General features: G+C 44.2%; 1 protein-coding gene across 1 annotated transcript in view; it reads right to left on the bottom strand.

The window, feature by feature from the left end:
- Positions 1–20,638, bottom strand: part of ARHGAP25 (Rho GTPase activating protein 25) — a 624,418-nt gene that overhangs the window by 272,456 nt on the left and 331,324 nt on the right. The window lies entirely within an intron of this gene.

Below are 20,638 nucleotides of genomic sequence, written 5' to 3'. Positions count from 1 at the left end.
TGTTCACTTTTTTTTCTGTATTGCTTTAAATGGCTGACATGGAAAGAGAGAGAGGTTTACATATTGTCCCTTCCACCAGATCCACGGCAGCCATTTCTTTTGCTTTTTTTTCTCGAGTTGAGAAATGGTTGCAGTGCCATTTGTCGACTCGCGAAAAAGTGCAATTAATACCCTGGTACAATGTGCTGGGGTACTAATGGCAATATGACCCTTGGATGGGGCATTACCGGATGGGTAATGCCCACGAGGCGCCTGTTAAAGCCCTCGCTTGGCTCGGCCTTCTAACTATGGCCCCGGGGACATTACCCAACCCGCAATGCCCCCCTCCTCGGGTCATATTGCCTAATTAGAATCAATTGTCGAACAGCAGGATTAGGGCATTGTAGCAAATAGGATTGTGTGGCCTCATATTTATGGGCAACTATGGAAACTCCTTGATAACACTTCAATTCCGTGAATTGAGCATAATTTAGGTTCCAAACCCAAATATCAACCTTTTGATCAAAGACGTGCTTAAGCTGGCAGTAATTTATCTCGCTTTCACCCACCGGTGACCACCCTATTTGTTCAAATAATTCCTCATTCAAATCTTCAATCGTATAACACTTATTAATCAATTTGGTTGCAAGACTTGCTGAAATCACTAACAACAGAGGACATGTAGCTTTGAGGTAAAGTGCTCTGCTGTCTTCTTAATGCCATGCCTCGGAGGGATACCAAACCAAATTCCAATCTAAAATATTCGATAGGGACAGAAGGGGGCAGAGTCAAGAATGTTCACCAAAATGCACCTTCCAAAATGTTTAGCCAATTAATGTTCTTAAGTGTCAAAGGGCATCATTACGGCCCCGGCGGTAGCCATGCCGGTAAAAACAGCATGGCTGCTGCTGGAGTTCTGTTTTTTCCGGCGCCTGGCTTTGGGGAATTACCGGGGCATTACAGCCCCAGTGGTCCTGGGAGCCAGGCGCCAGAAAAAGTAACTCCTAATTCCCATAGAGTCCTATAGGACTCAATGGGAAGGGGGAGGACGGTAGCACCGGCGCCATTCATAATGGTGCCGGTGCTACCGACAAAGCCTGCGAGCGGGTGCTTTCCGCCCGCCAGGTCAGACCTAGCAGGCGGGAGGGCATACGGCCCACAAACTTGTACTCTGCCGGTCCGGTAACAACGATGTCGGTAAGCCTTCCAGCACCGATGTTACCGGACCATCACAGTTGTAATGACCCCCAAATTCTCAAATCCGTATAATATGGCAGGACAAAAACTCTGCCTATAAATTATATTAATACCTTCAAGGATGTAGCCTGCAGCTTGTTTCCCGAATTTGTTAAATAATATATTTAGCTGGGCTGCTTTCCTGCCCTTAACTGCGTCCACTACTGCATAATCCACCATCGTGCTGATCTCAATAACCAATTAAACACTATTGATCATTTGAAGCAATATGGAGTATTTGGCACATGTTTAACCAAGCCATTTCAAACGATTGCCCATACTGCAGAGTAACCCGCCTGAAAACCAATGCCATTTCCTTGGCCTTATTTTATGTGTTTCTCTGGTGATGCCTGGAATGAAGTCAGGCAGGGGACACGAGCTATAAGAGTGCTTCAACTATCACCTATTATCTCGTGTGACAAGGTCTGGGAATGAACAGGGACCCCCCTAACAACCTGGGGCATGAGGCCTACCAGGACTTAAGCCGGAGCTAGCTGTATCCAGTAATGTGGTTGTCGAAAAATTGCAGTTTTGACAGACCATTGCAGCAAAAGGCTGTGATGTGACCCAGTAAATGTTTTTCCATTATACCACACAAGGGAAGCGGGGGTGCGGGGGTGTCCCCTGTTCCTCTTGTGTGGTATAATGGGTCCGGGGGTGTCCCCCACATCCATTACATGGATTGCGGGGTCCACACCTTGGCCTTTTTTCCACGATTTATTTTAAAATAGCCATTTTCGCAGCAACTTTATTTCATGGAAGTGGAACCAGAGCCAGCATTATCCCACAGACAAAGAGTGTAAATGGGGAGGGGCTCCATCCCTGAAAACCCCTCACATGCCTCACATGAACAAGCTTGTACCACCGTCTGTCACACGACCCCTCCCAATACATTTTCTGGCCAGAATTCTCTCTTCATTATTTCAGCACTTCAATTACAAGAATTCCCCATGGCAAAAAATGAATGAAGTGAGAGGAAAGAGCGAGATGCCACGCACAACAACAGTCTGTCGTCAGCAAATACTTTATTTCGGCCGACTGGCCATAAAAGTTAATTTGCAGTAAAATATAAAATCCATACATTGCAATAAAAGCTGCATGATACTAACCCACCCAGGCAATAATAGTCACAGTGGACAACAGACACATTTTCCTCAATAGTTTAAAAGTGTCAGTAAATAATAAAACTTGGAATAAGAACCGTAACTCTATGAGGAGGGAAGCAATAGTAAGCGCATACCTGATTGGACCCAAATTAGAGGGCTGTGAATCATAAAAATAATGCAGCAACCATGGGACTGGCGATGGCCTTAATTACATGGCCTGCTGGAAAGTACCATCTCCAGCTAGGCCACCTACCCTGCATGAAGGTGTAGAAAGCAACTTGGGTGCTTCAAAGAGTATTATTTGACAAAAATGGTGCCCTTTTAATACAAGCACTATGTATATAGGTTGATTTGCATAACTCCATGGCGTCCTTAAGATGTCGGACATCATGCATCCGAAGTAGTGGCTAGGGATGGCGTGCTCTTAGTTCTTTATACAGAGGACATATTAAAAGAAAATGCAAATGTCCACTCTGTGTTGCTGACACACAGGGCAAAGGTCAGTATGGGTGTTTTGCCAAACAAGTTGCCGATCATACAATAGTAGTATGCCTAGGCAAAATTGAATATATAAGGAATGTAAATAGCTTGGCGCCATGAGGTCTAAACCCTTTTCATATCCATCAGAGATAAGATGCTTGTAGTCCCAGGATCGATGAGATTCTGCGAACCTGGGTGGAACATTTCAACTCCTTCCCACCACTTTGGGACAGAAGATCAGATATTACCTCCCTATATTTACTCAGATGTGGCGACGTCCACAACCAATTCCAATAGCAAGCAGGAGTGAAAGCAATCACATCAGAGATAAACCTCTGGTTTGGTTCCAACTATAGTGTGGCGTTGGGGGTGGAGGATGGGAGACACAACACTTTTACAAAATGTGTTCTCAATTGTTTCTAACCAGGTTGTGGTTACACGACCCCATATTTCTGCTCCAAAAAGGACAGAGGCTCTTGTCTGCAGGTTCTATAACTGAAGTGCTGGAGAAAAACCTCCATTAGCATTGTTTTGACTGAACTTCAGTATTGCATTGCTCTGCCTCTCGAGTGTGAGCAGGGCCTTATCCAACTGGTTCGACCAACCGGAATTAGTGGCGTACCTAATGCCCAGGTAGTCAAAACTCTTCACTTGCTCAATAACATGGCCGCCGATCTCCACCTTGAGCCTGCGGAGACCCCTCGGGTGTGGGGGATGAAAGATCATAGACTTAATCTTATAGTTGATGATCAGCCCGTTTGCTTTACAAGCCTCATGAAATTCTTCTGTTTGCTTAGGCAACCCTCCACGGGTCGTAGAAATGAGTACACCATTGTTGGCAATCAATATTACTGGTATGAATTCCTCGCCCAATTTAGGAGCGTCAGTTGACAAACTTAAGAGTTTATTAATTATCCTATTATTATAAAGACACAAAAAAGACGTGGTGCCAAAACGCACCCTTGTCTCACCCATTGGTCGAGGTTTATTGGGTGCGTGGTATCCCCTACAAGATTCCAATGCACACTGGCCTTGTTGCCGTTATACAGATCCTGAATCTCACTTAACAATTGTGGGGAGATGTTAAGATCGCTCAGAGCCTTCCAAAGCTTCACCCTAGGTACTGCACCGAAAGATCATTTTAAGTCAACGAAAGTAACGTATAGCGCAACGTTCTTAATGGATTGCACTTCTGGATTAACAGGTAGAGTCTAAATGATTGGTCGATGGTACTAAGGCTGGGTTGGAACCAGGCCAGAAGATGGCTGATTATATTATTTTCTCAAACCCAACTATCCAAGTGTGTTAAGAAGGCCCTCACAAACACTTTCCCAGAGGCATCTAAAAGGGAATTGGGCCTATAGTTCCCAAGATTTTTTATATAACGGGATGATTGATGCCCTCGTCCAAGAGATTGGGATCTTGCCAGATTTCAGAACTATGTTAAATAACTGATGAAAGATCGTGAATGGAGGATACCGCAGGCTGGCCTTGGAAGCAAGATGACGCAGAGCAACAGAGATTTGAATCCCGTATCCGTGCTTGGAAACCAAACGCAGATATGGTATTAGGTGTATTATAAAATACCAATTAAATAAATAAATGTCTAATGTATTCTTAAAGAGGTGGCCGGCACAAGATGGGGCTAGGGGCCTTATCACTTTTCTGCTGATCTACTGCCTCCCTATCTCCCCATTGTAAATCTTAATACAGGAAGATCCCCCACCATCCCAGGCTGATGGATAAATTCACGTGTCTTTCTGACTTCTGCAGCGGGGGTATGTATTTATTTATTTATTGGTCATTTGTAATGCGCCTATACTCAATGTGTTTCAAGGCGCAACAGTGTAGGTTAATAAAGTGATGGACCCACTCGTGTTCTGTGATGCATCCTTCCAACTGATTATTGTCATCAGCCTTTGCCTGGCATATCCTTCGCCAGAATTCAGAACTGTCTTTCCTGTCAGCTGCTTCCAACAACCCCTGCCAGAGTAGGTTGTCGTGGTCCCCTTTTTTGATTTTAAGCAGAGCCTTATAATTCCCTCTTCCTGAATGAAGTGCAAAATGGTCTCCCATAGCCCCATTCTTGGTTAACACTATGATCTCTTTTTTCTCCATGCGGCATCCTTTATCATACCAACAATTTTTCCGGATGGTGGACTCCCTAACCGACTTTCGCGGTTTGGTTACCATGGAGCCTATCTTCATCATCATGGTTTCAAATGCAGAGATCACACAGTCATGGGATGAACCAGCGGAAAGTAGTGACTGCAGGTCTGTTAACACATTGTTGTAGATAGCTGGTTCGAATCTATTGTCGACTATACCCTGCTATTTAAACCTATGTCTGGATTTGCCGGTCACAATGATAGCTGACTGCAGCTCGGGACAGATCTTGCTAATTTCTCTTTAAGGGCCAGGGTTAGACAAAGAGGTCTATGATTGCTATCCAATCTATCCTCAACCAACGTATCTTTTACCATTGACCATCTCTCAAACGTATTAGGGCATAGTCAATCTAACAAGATTTAGAGCCGCTCACAAAGGTATCATTTGCCGGCTGATCCTGAGCTGCTCAACTATTACATGCCCTTAGCTTCAGGTTAATAAGCACACGGCTGGTGCTGAGGGACAACTTATGCACAAAATGCAGGTAATCCACTAACAGAGTAGGGATGTTCCAAGTGGCATCTTACTCATCCAGTAGGTGTTCCAAAGGCCTTAAGGGGTTGATTTGTAAATTAAAACCCCCCACCAAAATGATGCATGGTTTGCTGTGATATCTCTCTCTGGCCAGACTAACTCTAGTCTTTAAGAGATTAATTATACATTTGTCTGGACAGTTGGTTGGGCGATTTAAAATATTGAACAGAATAAAAGCCTTGACGTCTGGGAAGACCCATTAGTGAAATGAATTTTTTTGAGATCACAGGAGTCTGCACCAAAAGATATGATATCATAAGTACATTTATAGTCTACCCAAACAGCCCTCCCCAGGGTCTGCCTCTGGCTTCCTTTTTTTCCAAATTTGAAAGGATGTATACCCCTGACGACGATAGTCGTTTAGAGCCCAGGTCTTCTGAAAACAAATAATGTGGAACTCTCTGATATACTCCATCCACTCACCTGTGGACAGTCAAATCTGCTATATTCCAGGAAGTCAATATGTCCAATCCCAATCCCCTAACATGCAAACCTGCCTCTGCTGTGGAAAGACTGGGTAATTGAGTGTATGCCTTTGCCTCCACTGTGTGTGGAACAGATAGTTGGAGGGGGGTGTGTAGTCACTCAACAGCATCCAGACTTGCCCCTCCAACTTCCACAATGGGGACATTCGTTGACTGCTCCAAATTTCTCACTGTCAGTGGATTTGAGTTGGTCTGGCTATTGTTTATTCTAGGGAGTCTGACCACTGGTTGTGGGCAACTACTCGGGGATGCGCTCTAAGTTCCATCATACAGTTGGGCGGCGGAAGAGATCTGAGTTCAATGCCCAATGCCCAATAGCCCTTGTGCCACGTATGCATCCCTGAGATCAACTCTAATACATTCTACGGTACCTACCCCTTGTGTCTGCTTCCTAAAGGAGCATACAATATCTTCACATATCACTGAGGTGCACCCTCGCACAAAGCGCAGCCAGTGTATGCATTTGTTTATCAAGCCCTCCTTAGTGTCAATCTGATTCAGGGTCAGTCTTGGTGCTTTATGTAGGACAATTAGATTGCTTGGGTAAGTGTAGAACCTAGATACTGAAATAGAATTTGGGGAATACCTGTATAAATCTTGTTCATGATTTCGCTCATAATTGTTATGGTGAACCCTAGGATCTCTGACAAAAGCAGGTCTCATGGCGTTGATATGGCCTGACCTATTGGGATCAAGGATGCCAAGAGGTACTGTGTTATAAGGTGTAGGAGTGGGGTATCATTAGGTGGTGCTTTTTAAGCCTTCATGCAGGAGTGCTATAGACATTAGTGGTTGAATTAGGTGCTGATGCATGGTCGAGATGGATTTGTTTGTTTGTTTATTGATTTATATAGTGCACCAAACCCAGAGGATTTGTCCCTATACAATGTATTCACAAAGCTGCCAGGGTAAAGGCCCAAACCTACTGTATTTGTGCTTGCATCTGCTGTTATAACTTCCTTGGGCTCCACTTTTGGGGATACAATCACCAAAGGGTCTGGGGGTATAAATGTTACATTTTTTAAACCAAAAGATTCCAAGGATGGTTGCCCTTTCTTTTTCGGTAGTTGGAGGGCTTGGGTGGTCGATGAATTGCCTTTGCAGGCAGGCAATTGTACTGGGACAACACCGACCGACCACCCTGACCCCTAAGAGAATCTGTTTGCACTCGATACTGCATACTCCATGGCTTCACCCGCCACAGAAAGACCAGGATCAATTGATAGTTTAGTCTGAGGGTCAATAGCTGGAACCTCTGTTGGTTGTAGCAGCAGGGTTTCCTGTCTATGTGCAATGCATTTGAAGAGATGTTGGCGCTGTCCTTACATAAATGTGTCGAATTGGCAGACAAGGGAGCCTGGGAGTTGCTATTACTGTTATCTTGAAAAAAATACACTATTGCCTGTATATTGCAACATTTACCCCCTTCTTGATCCTGGTTCCTTGCTGTTTCAATCTCAGCTAATAGGTACTTGGTTGTTTTTTTAACATATTGCCAGCTGATGCCTCAGGTCCCAGTAATCACTACTGCCACACAGAGCTGGTACTTTGAGTCGACAAGATCTTGGATCGAACAGAGGGCTGAGTCAATGTTAGTTCTGTAATTACTAACAGTTACTTTTCTTCTTAGTTGCGCCTGTATATCTGGGAATAACTGGGGTGTCATGATCATTGATTGTAGTAAAAAATAGCTTTAAAAATTAAAGTGTTCACCTCTCTTCTGTGTTAAGGATCCTATGGGTCTTCTTTTTGGCCAAACTATGTGCTAAGAGGTTTGCTGTCGCTTTCCTTTTTTCGATGTTTTAGTGCCAAATTCAATGATGAGGATAAGGAGAGGGAACTCCTGACAGCTGAATGAACCACCCTAGCCTGTCTCTCCTCTGCTATTCAGCCATCCGCCATGGGTAAACCGCGGGTGCTGGGGCCTTGCTTTCTCCCACAAAAACTCCAAACAACAGGGCACACCCATAGATGCAGGAGGCTGTGCCGCGGCGACACATGGAAGCCATTTTCAAGGGTGGCTTAGGCGGCAGCAGGATCCTAGCACCCTCCTTTCTCCCGCAGCAACTCCAACAACAGAATGCTACAAGAAATAAACTCCAAATTCAGCAGAAAAGCAAACAATTCACAGCTGCCAAGAGAACACAAAACATGAGATCCACAGCCCACAAAGCAATAGACAGAGCAGTGCAGGAAAAGGGGACGGGACTAATAAAGGTATTAAATACTTGCATTTGTGTAACCTGGACCCTAGGGAAAGAATAGCCACAGATCGGCGTATAGAGTCCACAGAGCATTGGAACCTATGGAAGGGGGTACATAGAACTAGGAAGAGAACAGCATAAAAGGAGAGTGAATGAGAGACAGAGTTTGGGTTGTATGGGTGAGGTCGTAAGGAGTGAAGGCCGACCAAGAGACCAAATGGAAAGAGGGCGTTGGATAAGAGCACTGAGAAGTTGGTGCAGATTGCAGCCGTAGTATTGGTTGTGACAGAGTGGTACTGTTTGCAAGTTTGAAGCTGCGAATGTGTGTGTGTGTGTGTGAGGGTGATTGCAGTAGGACAGGTGAGAGGGACTAGCTGTTGAGAGGAGAACAGTGAGGAGAGTGGCGCAGAGAGGGCATTGGTGAGGAGAGAAGGGTGAGGATTGAGAAGAAAAGAGAGTGTAAGCATTGGGGGAAGAGAGAGAAGAATGACGAATGACTGATGGGAGAGTGAAAGTAGAATAGAGGGAGTAGTAAGGTCATGGCAAAAAGAGAAAGGGAGAAACTGCATAGGAGAACGGATTAGGGTGTATGGTATTGGCATAGTAAGAAACACATTTTCTATTGAGAAAACTGGCGAGTATGAGGTTAGGAAACCCTTAGAGGAAACCCAGGGGGAGCAATATAGATGAGGATTTGGCCTATAGACCCTTACCTTTATCTAGCCTTATATAGTAGATGCTACTGATCGCTAGTTGCCAAACCTGGAGTGTTGGGACGCCTGGGTTAGGGTGTAGGGAGCCCATGAGAGGTTGACAGAAGGAAGCCAATTTTTATTTTTTTATTTGTTGGGTATTTATAATGCACCTATACACAATGTTTTTTGAGGCACATTAGTGTCCCCTACCTGCACCCTGATGAGAATAAAAACCGCACAATTTCCTATTTGTGAATAACGACCCTTGAACCATCCTTCGGAGTCTGGAAGTCTGTACCACCATGCGTGACACAAGTAATTTAATGAAATACAAAATAAGGGCTCCGTAGGAGTGAAGTGCTATATATTAAACACACATTTCCTGATTGTAAACACTAACTATAAGTAGGGACCTTGCGCGCTGGTTCAGGCAGGTTGTTGGTAGTTTACGGGAATTGGCTGGTTCTGTCAAAGGCCATTATCACTCTAAACTTGCACACTCCCAGTTCCGTCCATCCTATGTCACCACTGCTCAAAGGTGTACTGGTTCAGCCTGGAGAAAGTCATCATGAGGTCAGATTCTTCAGTGTTCCCACTTCGATATCCCTTCTCCCCCCCCCCCATGACCAGTGCTTGGTTCCCTTTTATTGTGTACACCTGTGCATTTAAGATAGACAGTCTTTCTTCTGCCTAGGTCCAATTGTACCATTGCTATAACATGTCTAGTGGCGTGGTTTGTGACACTCCCTTGCTACTCCATAACCCTTTCTCCTGGCTTCAGTCACCCAAGTGTGGTTAGCCACTAACCACTGCTCGTCTGTCACCCTCCTGAACACTATAAATCAATCCAACGCATATTGGGAGTTGTAGTGTCCAATCAAATACATTGGACTACATTTGGACACGATACCATAATGTTTAATATTAGTGCTGATCCTCTTGGCAAATAACAACAGCCAGGTGCTCTATGTCGTTGCCGGGTGTCATTGGCCATGAATTTCAAGGGACGCAGCAACCTTAAGCATAGCATGCATTATACTGATGGAGGTAGTTTGTATTTACCTAAGAAAAAAAAGAACACAGCCGTAAGTGTTTAGTTTTAGTGTTATTTGACACACCCCATAGTTCAATACTGGTGTGTTGATTCTACCCATCCCCACAGGCATCAAGGCGTACTGAATGATTGCTGCAACGTTATGCCTCCTTCCTTCTGCAAGGTACCCTTGCCCCACCACCATATTAAGGGTGCTTTCAGCAAAGCCCTCACAGCCACATTGTGCTTACAGTGCATTTCCAGTCGAAATACTTAACACTGTCAATACCGTTGCATCGCTACGTACAGTATACCGCATAAACAGTTACCGCCCTACCACAGAGATGACCGTTTCGAACAGCATTAAACACAACTGAACAAATGACTGATTTGCCAACGTAATTTTATTTGCCATTGTCCTTTAACAATGTTTAAAACGGTCAAAATATTTTACAATTGAGAAACAAGAGATTGGGATATACTCGATAACAGCCTATGGATGGAGTACCACATTTTGATAGTGACAGCTTTCAGGAGAAAGATTTGTGCTTTTTCCGCACCCCTAACATGAATGAACATCTCTGTACCTTTTGCCACAGAAAGAGAGTACTGGCTTAATATACCTACCCCACTTAGGAATGCCCCACAGTCAGCCCCCTCCCCCCAAAAAAGAGGTTAAACTACTACAGTGAAGGGGGGCTGGGGGGTGTCAGTTGTCAGCACCCTACAACTACGAGAACCAGAATTCCCTGCACTGATGGGTGATTAATCATCAACACCTGAGACTGCCTTACTGATGAAAGCATGAGGCTTGAAAGTGCTACAAGAAGAATACCACATGAGTTGCCAGGTATAATGAGAACTGGAATGCACCCTTCATCCTGTGTTTCATTTCGTTTTGGGAGAACCGGACCCCATAGGGGCAGCACCGGGGTCACTCTAACACACTTAGGAATGCTGCACTGTCAATTGTTCCCTAGCCCTGAGGTTAAGCAACTATAGTAATGGAGGAGTGTCAGTTCTCAGCACCTTACAACTACAAGGACCAGAATGCCCCACACTAATGGACGATGATTTAATCATCAACATCTGGGACTGCCTCTACCTCCCTGGTGAGAACATGAGGGGTGAAAGCGCTAGAAGGAGAACACCACATTAGTTGACAGGTGCACTGTGAACGGGACTTCGCCCTTTATCCTGTTTTTTATTTCTCTTTGGGAGAACCTGAGTCCAGAGGGATATCCCCACATAGGAATGCTAGACTGTCAGTCGCCCCCACTGAGGTTACGCTGCTACATTAATTAGCATTTGCAACTACAAAGACCAGAATTCCCTGCACTAATGGATGATAAATGAATCATCAACACCTGGGACTGCCTCTGCCTTCCTGATGAGAGCATGAGGCTTGAAAGCACTAGAAGGAGAACGCCACATGAGTTGCCAGGTGAGAACTGGAGTGGGCCCTTCATGCTGTGTTTCATATATATTACAGGATAGGCGATAGCAGCCCTGTAGCTATGGTGAAGTTGGCTTTCTCATAGGCAGCTTTGTGGTGGCTTATATATTGCTTAAGCATTGCATCTCAGTCCTAAAAAAAAAGGAAAGAAGCAGAAAAGAGCAGAAAAGAATATGTATAGCACAGATGGAGAGGTTCAAAGCTAGCCCTCAAGACTGCACCCTTTTTCAAAATTGAGTTTCCAAACCGCTGCAATACCAGTGCACTGGTTATGAGGCCTGCACACACATGCAACGCCCTACAAACTGAGAATAGCAGTGAGGAAAGAGACCTCAAAAAATGAGATTCGCCGAATTTCTAAATTTGCATCAGAAGCTGAGTAACATAAAACAACAACCACATATAACTCCATTACATTTAAAAGCTTCAAAAGTAGCCCCTCACTATCTACGTTGTATACGAATGAAGAAGGGCACCTTAAAAAGTGTGATTCGGTGAAGTTCAAAAGTTGCATTAAAATCTGTGCCATATTTCATAGCAACAGCTATACAACTCCATGAGATGGCAGCTAAAGCCCCTCACTATCAGCGGAGTATACCAGCGAGGAAGCACACCTTAAAAACGGGATTCAGTGAAGTTCGAAATGTCCATTTAAAGTTGAGTAACTTAACACAACATAACATGAACCCCACATAAAACTCTATAAGATGACATTTTAAAGGTCCAAAGTAGCCCTCTATCTGCATAGTATAGCGGTAAGGAAGAACACCTTACAAGTGGGATTCAGTGAAGCTCAAAATTTGCATGAAAAGCTGAGTACCGTAACATAACAAACGCACATAAAACTCTATTAATTGGCATTTTAAAGGTACAAAAAGGAGCCCCCCACTATCAGCGGACTATAATGGTGAGGAATGATAACTTGAAAGTGTAATGTAGCGCAAGTTCAAGATGTTCATTTAAAGTTCAATAATTTAACACAACACATCAACCAAGTATAAAACTCCATATGATGACATTTTAAAGGTCCAAAGTAGCTCCTAACTATAAGCGATCTATACAAATGAGGAAGGACACCTTAAATAGTTTGATTCAATGAAGTTCAAAATTCCCATTTAAAGAAGAGTAAAAGAACAACATGTAAAGCACATACACGTCTTAAAATGACATCTTGCAGGTTCAAAAGTAACACCTCACTATCAGCGTAGTATAGCAGAAAGGACGGACACCTTAAAAGCGGAATTACGTGAAGTTCAACATTTGCATCAAAAGCCGAGTAAGATAATGTAATGTAATGGAAGGAGGGATGAGTAATCTTGCGCCAGTTCTCGATAGATGTACATTGCCCAGGGATCTCGGCCTTGTGCTGCATAACCCATTGCATACTCGACACATCGAAGCACTAAATAAATATCTCTGTATCTGATGAGAGAAATGAGCCTCAAACATGGTCATAGCTTCCATAAATGATGGCGTAATTGCTATTACAACCTCTCTACTTGACAAATATGAGTATTGTGTACATAATAGGAAACCTAAGAAATGAGAGTCTGGTACTAAGCAGGTCTACAATTACACGTCTGGACAGTTTCCAGGCTGTCTGATAGCAATGCTTGGATGAGGTCCATATCAAATAGACCCTTTGCAGATTTGGCAAAACTCGGGTGTCCCAGAGCAATTCTCCAGCGGGATATTATCAATGTATCATCAACAGATGAATGAAGCCTGAAAGTACAACTGGCACTCTGCTCACACAGCAGGAACACAATAAGGAAAGAATCCTGCATAAAGAGGTGCTCAAGGTCTTATTTCGATCCCTTTACATTTATGGCACTTGGCTGTCCCAGCAGAACTTATAAAAGCAATGGTCTTTTCACTCCCCTTCACTTTCACTTCCTGGCATTCGAGGTTTTATACACACAGAGTTGATTACACCTCCCCTGGTGCCCATAGTCCCAGAAAAAACGTTTCTGGCGTTTAGTCCTTTGCAAAATTTAAGGTGCATCAGGGCAATTGCGCTTTCTTGCCTACACTGTCTACTTAAGCAGATCTCAGAGCCCGCACCCACAAATCCACACACCCACACAAACACTCACACATACAATGCACCATTTTGATTTGGTAAATAATCACAATACTCCACCTTCATGCCTATTGGTAACACATCAAACACATCACAATTATCCTGCTACAACATTTACATAGGGCCTATATGTAACAGGACCAACTCACTTTCTTAAACACTCGCCATCTGGAAGCCTCACCCCTACACTCTCCCCTTTACACCCCTCAGCCCTAACTCGCCCTCTAATTCATCTCTTTCTTTCACAGATGGGACCTGGAAATCCTGGTGGGGGCACAATAGGCCAACCTTCGGACGAGCCTAAGTGCTCGGATAACACCATAGTGGTGATTTGGTGCAGTTTGAGAGCCTGATAACATAACAACATAACAGATACAATCTTAGACACAGTGCAGTACATGACTACGTACTGGGTACCAATGCTCTTTTGTTCATGGTGTACAACTCAGGCAATCTGTTTAAAATCACTGCTGCACATTTCAATTATTGTTTCAATTTTTGGTCAATTCAAGTCATTCCCCACAACAGATAACAATTAAGAGGGCACTGGTTCAGAGCTGCAAACTCTGCTCCAATTATTGCCCCCTTTTTTAAGGTTCACTGTCCAACCTCTACACTAATAATGTTCTGTTGATGAAGCGAAAACAAGTACACATGGGCAGGAACACAGAACATTACTATGTACCAGGCACCATATTGAGGGTGACATTCCGTGCCTATGTTGCATGAAAGTAGACAATGTGCTAGTGCATTGCATAATTGTGCACATGGGCAGTAAAGTTTGCATAAAGCGCCACACCGATGGGAGATTGGAGATGTGGAGTTCGTTTTCTTTTAGAGGTGTGCGTGTGGGAGGTGCATGAGCGAGTTGGAATGTATTGTATTGCGGCAAAGGGCACATCAAGTTTACATGACAAGCACTATATGGATTTTTAAAAATGAGAAAGAACATTGTTTAATTGTCCGTAAAAATATGCTTTGTTTCATACAATTATAGGATCATGTACTCCATGTATACAAGAGCAATTACACAACCTTCTGACACATATTTGGAAAAATAAAACATGTACTCAACTTAAACTCATCATTTTAGGAATTGTTAGTCGAGACCGTCACACTCTCCATTTAGTCTTAACCTCAATATTGATCACGTTTAAAGACACGTCAATGGAATTCCATGGATTCAGCATTTTATTTCCTCAAAATGCTCTATAACAGAATATTGATGCTGAATACTTTTAAGATGACAAATCTAGCACCTCTGTCTACAACATGAATAGGGTTTCAATAAAATATTCACCAAATGTGCTCATGTAGAGACTTTGTTGAAAGGCAGTGTTTACAAACCTGCATTAAGATAGATATAGACATATAGCATAATTAGAGAGTGATTATATGATGCCTTCACAAGAATATTGGTACATGCATTCAATCCAGAGGTCGCATGACAAGGACCACGGCTTCACATTATTTCAATCCCTAAAAGTGCATTACCTCTTCGTCGTGTCTTCCTCGTCCAAGTCAATACACATTGAGCCACCGGCACCAGACAGACATTTTCCTATAGCCAACATCTTTTAGGCACTTCCACCTCGGCATGCCCCGCCCCTACATGGGGGACCCATATTTTCCCACCCCTCCCCACAAACATCCTGTTTTGTTGTCTTTCTTTGACAGACCCAGATGTGAACCATCCTGTGGTCTGTGGGGGATGGGGTGGCTAAGCCTTCTCGCAGAGCAGGCCTGGCCACCGAATGAAAGTCGCCCTGCGGAGTGGGCGTAAGGTTGGCCCCAGTGGAGTTGTTGGACCTAATAGGTTGCAGGATGTGGTTCCGGTGCATGATGCAGAGACTGGTCGCCTAGCAACCAGCACCACTGCGCCTTTGAAGACAGATGAGTCGCGTTGTGTGCTGAAGTGTGACTGTTGCTGATTCAGTTTGAAAGAGTGCTCGTGGTTACTGTCATGCCTACATCTACAGTTCATGAGGGCTCCAGGTCGCCTGACCGACATAGGAAAAGAACACACAGGCACTGTCCCCCTCCTGCGCCTGCACCAACCCTTGATTGTCAGTGGGAGAAGAGTCATGACATGCATTCAAAAAGCGTTTTTCCCAGCCTGCTGGGGTGGGTGCTCTCCCCCCCCCAAGAGGCTTGAGATGGATGAAGGGACAGGAGAATTTCTGGTGCCTGACCAGGAGGAGGATCCTCTGGAGGGGGGAAATCATGGACTATATCTGCAATAACCTGGACATGGGGGATGATGGGCCATCATCATCAACTGATGCCAGGATCAAGCAATTGAAGTCCCTGCCTAAAACAGGCCTTCCAATTCTGCCTGAAATGATTGAAGCTTTGAACAGGGAATGGGTGGAACAGACAAGACGGGAGTGCCTGTGTTCCTGGTAAAAAAAATGTACCCTTTGAAACATTTTGACAGTGAATACACAGCGACTATTAAGATTGATTCCCTCCTGCCAACTTTTCAGGGTATCCTGCATTATCCTCAGAGGATGCAGCGCCTGATAACCAGATTAATAAGAAGATGGAAAACGCATTGAAAAGAGCTTATGCTGCCACTAATCTTTCGTTAAGAGCATCCACTTATGCCACTTATAACACCCAGAGCTTATTGACAGACTTTGCAGTAGTGTGGAGAGTGGCGGAAGTAGGTACAGACTGCTCTGAAAGACTCAACATAGTGAGGGCTGGCTAGAGGATGGACTTCTGGAAGAAACAACCATTGCATGTACTAAAGTCTACTCCAATCCTGGGGTTTCCCTGCCACACGATGGGCTTTTAGTCAAGGAGTGAGGTACCTTGTTGAAAACGGTGCAGTGGTGCCGGAATCAGGGTTACTCCTCAATCATGTTTCTGGTGCCAAAGCCATCTGGCAAGTTCCGAAATGTCTTGGACATGAAGGAGTTCAACACCTATATCCAGAATACCACCTTTTGGATGGTGTCTGTCCAGACCATGTGTGCAATCCTGAGACCATCATGTTGACAATATACCTAAAGGATTCTTACTTTCACATCCCTATATTTGCAGGTCACCATCAATTCCGGCAGTTCGTGGTGGGGGAGGGGCACCTTCAGTTTGTGGCTCTGCCATTTGGTCTCAAAATGGCCCCAAGGATGTTTACAAAGGTACTTGTCACTTTAGTGGGATTGCTTCATGAACAGGGGATAGCAGTTCACCCCTACATAGAGGACTGGCACTTTCATGGGCCCTTGGCAGCCCAAACAACAGTAGCTGTAAGGACTGTCTGCACCTTGCTGAAAGCACACGGATGGGGGATCAACTACAAGAAGTCTCAACTTGCGCTGTCCCAGTGAATACATTTAATTGGGGTGATCTTCAACTCCTCCCAGAACAAAGTTTTTCTACTGCTGCATCGGGCACAGAAAATGAGGATGCAGGTGATGACTCTTCTGGTTAGCCCAGCTCTGAACACTCGCCAATGGTTGCGAGTGCATGGCGAACTTGCAGTGTCTGTCTATGCCAGCAGAGCTACTTCGGAAACCTTTGGTCTCCCATCTGTTGCATCTTTGGAATCCACAAGAATAGCAATACAAGGAGCATATTCCGATGTCGGCGACAGTGGCCATGGCTTTAGCCCGGTGGTTGAGAGGGCACACAACAACAATAGGATGAGTGATTTGCCCAGAGGATCCAGTACTGATAATGAAGTATGCCAGTTTGCTCAGGTGGGAAGCTGCTTTGGGCCAAGAGAAGTGGCAGGGGAGGAGGTCAGTGGAAGAGGCCTCCCACTCATCAAATTGGAGAGAGCTTGCAGCGATTGACTGGACACTTCAGGAATTTGCCTCTTGCATAGGACAGCTTGCATGGGATAGTGGTATGGGAGCGGTTTTATCACAGTTAAACGTGGAGGGAGGAGAAGAGATTATAGCTCATGCATCCGGGGTGTTGAGAGGGCCACAGAGAACTATTTCGTTTTGGAAAAAGAGGCCTGGGCATGACATTAGGCTGTAGTAAAGTTTCACAAGTTTGTGTGGGGTGTGGAGTTTGTTATACGGACTGATCATAAACCTTTAGAGAGTATTGTTGAATCAAAAGGTCTGAGTAAAGTGTCGAGACGGGTGGCAAGCTGGGTGACAAGGATGCAGAGACACAAGTTTTGTGTGGAGGTCATCCCAGGTCATGAGAACGGGTTGCCAGATCATTTATCAAGGTTGAGAGATCAAATAGAAGAAGAGAGTGTAGTGGACATTCCGGACATGGTTTATGTAAACCATGATGGCATAGGGAGTTTGGAGGAGTGGTTGGATGCTATGAGCAATTATGAAGCCTTAGTGTGTGTTAAAAGTTATGTGGAACCCGAATGGCAGAGTAAGTGGAGGCTAAATCAGTATAAAAGGCACTTTTGGGAGGTTTGTAATGAATTGTCTTTGGCACGAGGTTTTTTGTATTATTGGGAGCATTGTGTTGTTCCTTTATCGATCTGGAATAGAATTGTTGATTTGGCAGATGAGGGACATGTGGGAGTCTCTCATTCAAAAGCGGTGTTGAGAGGAGAGTATTGATGGCCTGTATTTTATCACGATAAGGAGAGGAATGTGTTAAGGTGCGAAAAGGGGAATTTGCTAGGATGCAAACCTTGGTGAAAGTTAGCATACCTGAGAAGGTTTGGGACAACTTGGCTATGGATATCCTAGAGCCAATAGAAATTGGAGGACGACGAGGAAAATTCATTATTGTGCTAATCGACTTGCTGTCTCGGTGGACCGAGTATGAAATTGTGAGAGGGACCTGTGGAGAAATGGTGGACGAACGTATACAGGAGGTGTTTGCGAGAGAAGCAGTGGTGGCTATTTCAAGGAATACTTGAAGAGGTGTATGATAAGAAACAAGAAGACAGCATTATACCACCTGGAGTGTAATGGCATGGTGGAAAGGACAAATAGATGTATCATGGATGCTACCCGGATGGCAGGTACCTGTGGCAAAGATAGGATAGTAGCTGTGCAGGAGAGGATGTATGCACTACGTATGTCACCATATGCTGTCATGGGTGTTAGCCCTTTTGAATTGATTAGGGGCCAGAAAGCTAATATGAAAGTGGCTCCACCTTGGCTGGGAAGGGCAAGAGAATCAGATCATGTGGTGGAAGAAATGAGGAGTACATTGAGTAAAAGAAAGAAGATGTGGGTGTTGAAGGAGAATGAGAAGAGAGGAAAGATGGTGTTGTGATTTAGTGTGGAGATTGGGTGAGGATCAAGAAAGGTGTGGTTAGAAGAAAGGGTGGTGTGTTGTATTCCGAACCTTGCAGGTTAAGGGTGTGATGGTGTGAGGGTGGGATGAATGGTGCAGTGAGAGTGAGAGGGGGTCAGGTGTGGAAACTGAATTTGGTTGCGGTTGTGAGAAGGAGGTTGTGTTGAGTAAAGGATTGGAGATGTGTTATACAGTGTCTTGGAACATGGAATGCAAGCATGGAATGTGTATAGGGAAATTAAGCTCTGGGGTCTGGTAAAGGCCGTTGGAGAGACAGGGCTGGAGTGAGGAAGCTGTGCTTGGGGTCGCTGCGTGTATTCTCAAATAAACACATTAAGAAGCTCACCCATCTCTGCCTGTTGTGCTTCATAGTATTCATCTTTATACATTTCCATTTTTTTTTTAATTTAGAATCTTGCAAACAAAACACGTTTTGCTTATTGGTAGATGTAAGCAATATTTGTTAAACATATTGTTGGCTTTATGGTTTTATTATTTTCCAGTGTTCAGTAGGGGTAGTATGAAGTCACAGAATTAGACCACGTGGGTGCCTTTTTAGGCTAGGCACTCAACCCGTGTGTACTTGCCCCATGGAATAGGCTCCATGCAGGTGTAGCCCTTATAGCTACAGTGGAGAGTGAAGTGTGGCTACATGTAGCTTTCTAATGCAAAATTTAGTGTGCAAAGCAACAATGGCTGCCACATTATGTCTGGCAACATTCACAAGACATTGTTTGTATTGCTATATTTAAAGAAGTTCTTTCGTAATTTTGTGGAACCTGAAAGGTGGATATTCTCTTACTTTATTGAACTTTTTCTCACCTTTCAACTAAACGAATTGTGTAATGCTTCCATTAGTCTGCCAGGGGTCTTGTTTAAAAAGGGAATCTCCCCAGCAAGCTTAGAAAACAAACTATTTGGTTCATTTTCTTGCTCAGGCTGCTAGAAATATTTTTTCTGTGCAAAAGTGAAACCGTTGCACAGATAGGAAGGGTACAGAGAAGGACATTGCTAGTGCTCCATGCTAAATCTCCTATTAGATCGTACATGGTTTCTGGGAGTACAACGTAATACACTTTGTGGATGACAAAAGGGGAACATGCTGGTTTTATTTTGTCAAAGTCATATGAGTAGTGGAGTGGCCTCACATGACATATGATCCCATGATGTTGACGGTAGTGACAGCATACAACTATTGAACTCCTCAAGCGGTCACAAAAGAAAGATCGCACAGCCTTTGACCCCAATACAATCACAGTAATAAATACACGTATGAATGGTGATGTGGCAGGAACAGTGCTGGCAATGGTAAAATGTACTGGGGGAACTCCACCCCTTTGCGAGTGGGGTGGCAGATGGTCCGGTGTGTGGCTGGCACTGGGGGACACAGATTAATTTCGATTGATGTGTGTGCCCTGAATATAGGATGCTGACTGCTTTGCATAAAAACAAAGTGCATTTTAGGAACCTAAGAATAACCACCAATTTATTGGACATGTCTGTGCTAGTAATTCAAACGTTCGTTCGTTCGTTCGTTCGTTCGTTCGTTCGTTCGTTCGTTCTTTCGTTCGTTCGTTCGTTCGTTCGTTCGTTCGTTCGTTCATTCATTCTGAGCATGCAATGAACACCTGGCATGTTGCTCATTTCCTCTGTCAGCATAGTCACCCTGATAGTAAAATGTGTGCAAAGCATGAGACATATATACAGCGTTGGGTGGTTTCATTGATTGAGTTTGGGCTATTAAGCTAAAAACGACTTTCAAAAGCAGTTGTTGCATATCATGTTTCAACTGTGCACATATAAATACTCTGTCTGGCACTCTATATCTCTATGCATGCAGCTGAGTGGTGATATGCAATGTGTGCTGTAAACAAACCTCCCCACTCCCCAAATTGAGAAAGTTATCTGCCCCTGAATGTGGCTTGCAGAATGTGGTGTTCAGGAGA

Source organism: Ambystoma mexicanum, chromosome 10 (assembly GCF_040938575.1).
Source record: "Ambystoma mexicanum isolate Mex_15411 chromosome 10, UKY_AmexF1_1, whole genome shotgun sequence".
NCBI classification, from domain to species: Eukaryota; Metazoa; Chordata; class Amphibia; order Caudata; family Ambystomatidae; genus Ambystoma; species Ambystoma mexicanum.
The sequence above is the reverse complement of the archived record's forward strand: the minus strand, read 5'-3'. Positions and strand labels throughout refer to the sequence as shown.